This window comes from Neopelma chrysocephalum, unplaced genomic scaffold (assembly GCF_003984885.1).
Source record: "Neopelma chrysocephalum unplaced genomic scaffold, ASM398488v2 Primary Assembly neopelma1_69, whole genome shotgun sequence".
Lineage (NCBI taxonomy): Eukaryota > Metazoa > Chordata > Aves > Passeriformes > Pipridae > Neopelma > Neopelma chrysocephalum.
In genome coordinates, this window is record NW_020897729.1 from 108,812 (window position 1) to 114,811 (window position 6,000).

Here is a 6,000-nt window from a genome sequence, read left to right on the forward strand (position 1 = left end):
TGGATAATATTCTTTTTTGCTTTGCTTTTGCCCATTAACTTCCTAATGGCTTCCTGCTGGCTTCTCGCTGTGGTGAGTGATGTTGCAAAAGGACTGGGACAGTTAGTGAGGGGCTGGCTGCATGTCTAAAGATGTAGGAGGTCTCATTTGTGAGTCTGCATATTACTGACTCCTACACTGTTAAAAGGGAGAGTCCCAGCCAAGAGGGTCTGGCCTTGAGGCATCAGAAAAGTGGGGAGGAAGAAAAAGTACCCTTCAGAGGCTCCACTTCCACTTGTCAGTGTGAACCTTCTTGGGCATCCTGGCTCTGGTCCTACTCTTGGAGAAAGCTTTTGCTCGCTCTTTTTGCTTCTGGCCAATAGCACAATATGAGAAGCAGCTAATTTGGCTGGTTCCAATTGTTGTAACTTCTGTGAGACCCTGGAAAACCTGTCACTTCTTCAGGGGAACCCCTAAGCTGCTGCAGAGGTGACAAAACCACCAGCCAGTGGGGGGTTACTCTCTCTGCTGCATTGGGAGAACTCATTTTAGAACAGAAGGAAACAACAGGCCAAGAGCTTTGTGAAAAGCTGCAGTCTCTGCTCCTTCAAGCATGTTATGTGAAGCCTCAGTCACTTTTGTCTGGCTGTGATAAATGATTTTCTCCACATTTTCCAATACTTTAGCCTGCAGAACTGTTGGTGCTCTAACCAGAAAACTACAACTGAGCATCAGAGTCACTCTTTGCAGCAAAATACCAGCAGGACTTTAACCATGCAGTGCCCAAAATAGAAGATGGTCTTCAAAAGCCTCTGAAAGAGCTGTTTTTTAGTGTTCTTTCTTTTCTGTTGTCCTTCTGTCACTGTTAGAAATCGTGCTAATTTTGATCTAAATGCTTGGACTTCCCTTGATTGCCTTGTTGCGGTGGAGAGCGACCTTCTTTTGGCAGCTATGGTGGTTCTAGGCTCGGCAGGGACACCCGAGCTCTGTGGCCTTCCACTGCTTGGTCTCGTAGTACGCTGTGAGATAGGTTTGTGTCTGCTCCAAATTGACAAGTCAGTGACTGAAACAAGCACTGAAAGATGGCAGTCACTCTTGACATGAGATGGCCAGCACTGTGGGACATATGAAATGATCTCCATACTTCCTGCAGGCACTGTGTTCGAAAACAAGTACAAGGTGGCTGACTTTGAGCAAGATGCTGTCCCAGTGCCAAGAATCCACCAAAGCTAGTGGTCTCCAAGCAGTTGTTTACATTTTCTGGTAAATCTGGGGATACAGGGGAAAATGACTACATAAAAGCCTTAGAAAGCTAGAGATTCCTGAATTGCTCCACTCTCCAAAGGCTCTAACTGGGGCCTTTACCCAACTCCACACAGCTGCAGCCTCTGAAAACTCGCCTGTAACAAAGGTTTGTTTAGGCGTCTTGCCACTTTGGTTTCTGTATAGTGATAAATGCACATGGCAGCTGGGTAATCACACCAAGTGTCCAGGAGATGGTGGCTGGGGCTGGAGGGTCACAGGACAGGACCCAGATCCCATTAGACTCCATTGGGAGACTTGAAAATATGCTTAACGTGAAGCATGTGCACTTTTCTGGACCAAGCTGATTGTGATCAGACCAAAAGTAAGCAGGCATCTACCATATTTTACTAACCCATGCATAATACAAGTGAATGTGGCAGAGGGAAAGGAAGGTAGACTTTGCTAATGACTATTTCTTAGAAAAAAATTGTTAAAAGGTGTGCGTAGTTGGTGCCTAGAATTGCTTAAAAACATCTGTCACTTTTTGCAGGTTCAGTGCTGGCTACATTTTTGCCACTTTGGTTTGTATTAAAGTGAGCGTGTTCGAAAGGTCACTGGACAGCTGAGTGTAATAATGTTCACGTTCTGCTGGCATTGCTCAGTGATTCAGCATGCAAATAGCTTGTTCAACTTCAGCAAGTACATCATCTCCCTCCTGCCAACCTTGCTTGGGGTGAGCTAATGGACTTTTAACATTATACAGCTTGGAGAGCGACTGTCTCTAATAGCTCCTGATTAGGCTCTCCAGAAAGGCAAATAACCATCATGGGGCAAAGGCTAAACAAGGGGAGGGGGGCAAAAGAGCACAGAGATTGAAAAGTTACTGACCAAGGGACTCTTGCTGACACGTTTTGTATTTAGGGAATTTCAGCATTATATTTAGCACATTTTGGCTGTCTGTCAAGTGAATCCCAATTTATTTCCTCTGAATGCTTTTAGAATAGTGATACAATAGCCCTCACTCCCTTCTCCTCCCCCTTTGCCATTTATAATCTATTATTTTGGGGCTGCTCTGAGGAACTATTGTGTTTTCCTATTATCGTTGTCCCTGGCTCAGCAATGTGCTTCCAAGCTGAATGTATGCTTTTGGGGGTTATTTTTATCTTGCTGGCCTTCTGTGGTAGAGGAACGCGCTCTCATTCAGTCTCCAGACAGCCTGATTTGCCGAGCAGAGATGTGGGTGCATATCGGGAGCATCAGGATCTCTTTTAAACTGACTCAGCCCTGTCTTTTCCTCTCAGTTTTTTTGTGTTAGGAATATCAATATGGATATATCAATATGGAATATCAATATCAATATATCAATATCAATATGAGTGAGGTCTTGCTAGGCACAGAGAAGACATGATATGTGATTCTGAAGTCAAGCAAGCTCTAGTGCAAAGTGAACATTTAGCCCAAACAGCCACTTTTCTCCCTGATTCTCAATCCCCTCTGACCCCTTACTTTTAGCTTTCTTTTGGGGAGGTGGAGAGGAAAGAGATGAGCTGCTTTTGACCACTTCAGTGGCTGCAAATCATAGCTTTGGCCTAGGATGTTAAGCACTTCATTCAAATGGCTTTGTCCCCAGGTCTCCCTATTGCTTTACACCCTATCATGATATTGATGGGACAAGGAGAGGACCTTATGATTTATTCAGCCAATTCACCACAGAACTGTGGAGAAGAAAGGAATGGGCATATTTCCTGAAGCGCTAGAGACCTTTGTGTTCTTCTGCCTCCTGCATGCTAAGGCTTATGCACCTGGTATAATAATTGCCACTTCTGAGGGCTTCAGCTGATCAGAGAACAAACGCCAAGGTGCTTCTGCGCAAACCAGCCTTCAGCATCTCTTGCGGGGTTAGTCTGCTCCTGTCTGAAGTCAGTGCTCTCAGAGCAGACTTTGGCTGGTTGTGTGTGAAGGGTGCTGGCTGGGTCTGCATATGCCGATGATGGCAGGCCAGGGGACAGCTTCCTACAACTGACACTTCAAGAGAGAACTTCACTTGGCTACTCTGAAACAGCATGAAGAAGAAAATCCTTCCTGCAGGGAGGCCACTGCGAAGTCTAACCTGCCCTACCAGCATGGTGACTTGTGAAGTGACTAGGAGAAATCTCCATGACTAGTGCTACCATAAAGGCACTCTTGTGTCTTGTATCATGCGTGTCATGCAGCAGCCACTGTCCCTGACAGCTGCTGGGGCTCTTCTGCCTTCCACCACTATGAGGGATGGAGACCAGAACTGTCTTAGGACTAGCCTGGCAAAGATGGCAGAGCTGGAGTGGTTGGAACACACTCTCCCCTTGCACTGACCCCAATCTCTGCAGCATCACCACAGCTGCAGCAACTGGTTGCAGCTTCTATGACAAGAAACCATTTGTGGAGCTATCAGGAAGTGAGGCTGGATCTTGCCTGGCAAAGATGGCCCTTAGGGAAAGCCTGCAGTGAGTCCAGTGATTCATGGCACTCCATAATTGCTTAGGGAAACACTCAGTGCCTGCAAGGCCCTTCAACGTATCTTACACCTCCTTTGCAGCCATATTAAGTTACACAAGAGTTGGGGGAATGAGGAACAAGGACCAGCAACAGTGTCTCTGCAAAGGACGTTTCCTCTCTACCTCCCATCGTTTTCAGTACACGTGCATTCAGCTGTGATTGTCCTGTGAGGATCCTCTCCTATTAATTATTGATACAGGATTTGAGGAGCCACTTTTGTTGTGCATTTCAGCCACCACTACAGTCAAAATCACCAACACTGGTGCTTTTGACGTTTAGGCTCCAGAGCATGTCTGACCTACCCCCAGACCCACACTTTCTAACACCCTATAACAGGCAAATGGGCTGTTATAAGAAAAAACCCTCAAAGCTGCAACTTTCATTTAGCTTCTCCCACAGGTTTCCTCTATTTGCTAATGGTTCTGGCAGCTCTTGCTTGATGTACACAGTGCTGTATTTATTACATTATTTTGTTAATCACTGGTGGTAAAACTGGGATTGACAAGTCTTGTCTTTAACCACTGGACTGCTATGGGCACATATGCACGTTATCTTGTGGAATACTTCAACTGGTTGCACTAACATCATCTCTGCTACTAGTTAAAAGGAGGGAACAATGGTGGAAAGTCATTACAGAAAGTTTCTAGAAAAAAGCACGAACCCATCACTTAAAGGAGACTCTAGAACTGGAGCCCAACTGTCCTGAATCCCACCAGCCTATTGTGTCTAAGGACTGGTAAGTCCACCAAGGCATATGTTACCAGGTCAGTAGTACACAACTAGTTCGTCACTTGTTCTTTCCCCAAGGCATGGCTCTTTTCAGCATCAAAACCCACTGAAGGCAAAATGTGAAATTCAGCACACCAGGAGATAAGGAAAGAAGTGTGGCTCAAATGGTTCCTCCAGTCTGTTTCACCACTGCACCCAGCCTGCCCCAAAGCATCTTTAAAAAATTCTCCAGAGGTGTTCTGCTACACAGTAATGAACTCAAATGAAATTAAATTAAATGCTGCTGAATGGAGCTGCATAAATGCCTTGTCGTATTTTGTTATAATCACCTAGAGCAACCTTATCATCTGTGTCACCTGTCTCTCCAGCTTACTTGTGGAGCAGCAAGCACCATGGTGACTGGGCAAAAAAGGAAGAGAAATGCAAGTTCACATGAGTTGGAGTAAATAATTCAGAGGCACTGGTTGTTGTTCTGATACACAGTGCTACCCAGGCTGCCAGGGCATACTGGTCCAGCACGCACAGAAATCACGCTCTCCCAAGTAAAAGCAAGATATGGAGGAAACTGAGTGAACCCTCCAGATTGTTAACTTTCCAGCTCATTGAGCAGGTGGAAACTCAGTAGTGTGGCTGTGTGGAGAGCTGGAGTGATGCTGCAGGGTGCGGGAGCAGTGTAAGTGTGAGCAGGCTGATGGACTCTTCAGCAGGTGCTGTTGTACCTGCTGTTGTACCTGCAACCTGCAGTTTCTCTACTGTGCACTGTTGTGAGACTGATTGAATACAGTCAGTGCTTGAGTTTGAAAGCCATTTCTGAATAACAGATCAAGAGAAAAAGAGTGGGGAAAAACCCAAAACCACCTAAAAAGCAGTACATCATGCACAGCCCTTCCACAGAGCAGGGCTGAGACTGAAAAGAAGCTTCACATGATCAGTTTTAACGTTGTGGTAGACTCGGATTTCCTGCCCAGCTGCCAACTCATAAGGAATCTTACTTTGTTGTGCTCTGTTTGGAAGGGGTTTTGTTCTGGCTATACAGCTGTGATAACTTTGGAAAGATGCAGTCTTGGAGGCAAATGCAAACCCGTGTCTAACTGCTCCACTGAGCACCAGGCACAGCAGTGGTTTGTATGTGGGTGCATATGTAAAATCCTTGAACTTTTAGTCTTCCAGTTTCTTGCTATATTAGTGTTTTAAAAATTCTCCTGAACAGCGAAGGACTCTCTGAAGTGTTTCTCACCTTCATACTTTTTTCTCAAATTAAAAAGAAGTCAGTACAGCAACAGTGGAAGGATGAGGCATGTTTAGTAACTCCCATAAAATATGCCATGGGATCTTCATGGTGTTTGTGGAACAGGGTCCTGCCTGGTTTGCTTTTCCTGCCCCTCTGAGCCTTCATACCTGGGCACACACAGGAGAGATTTGAGGTGTGGTCTGGAGGTGCTGGGGACAGACACAGCTGCCCCTCCTTGGCTGAGGGGCTCTGGTTTCAGCCCAGCAGAGCAGTTGGTAGGT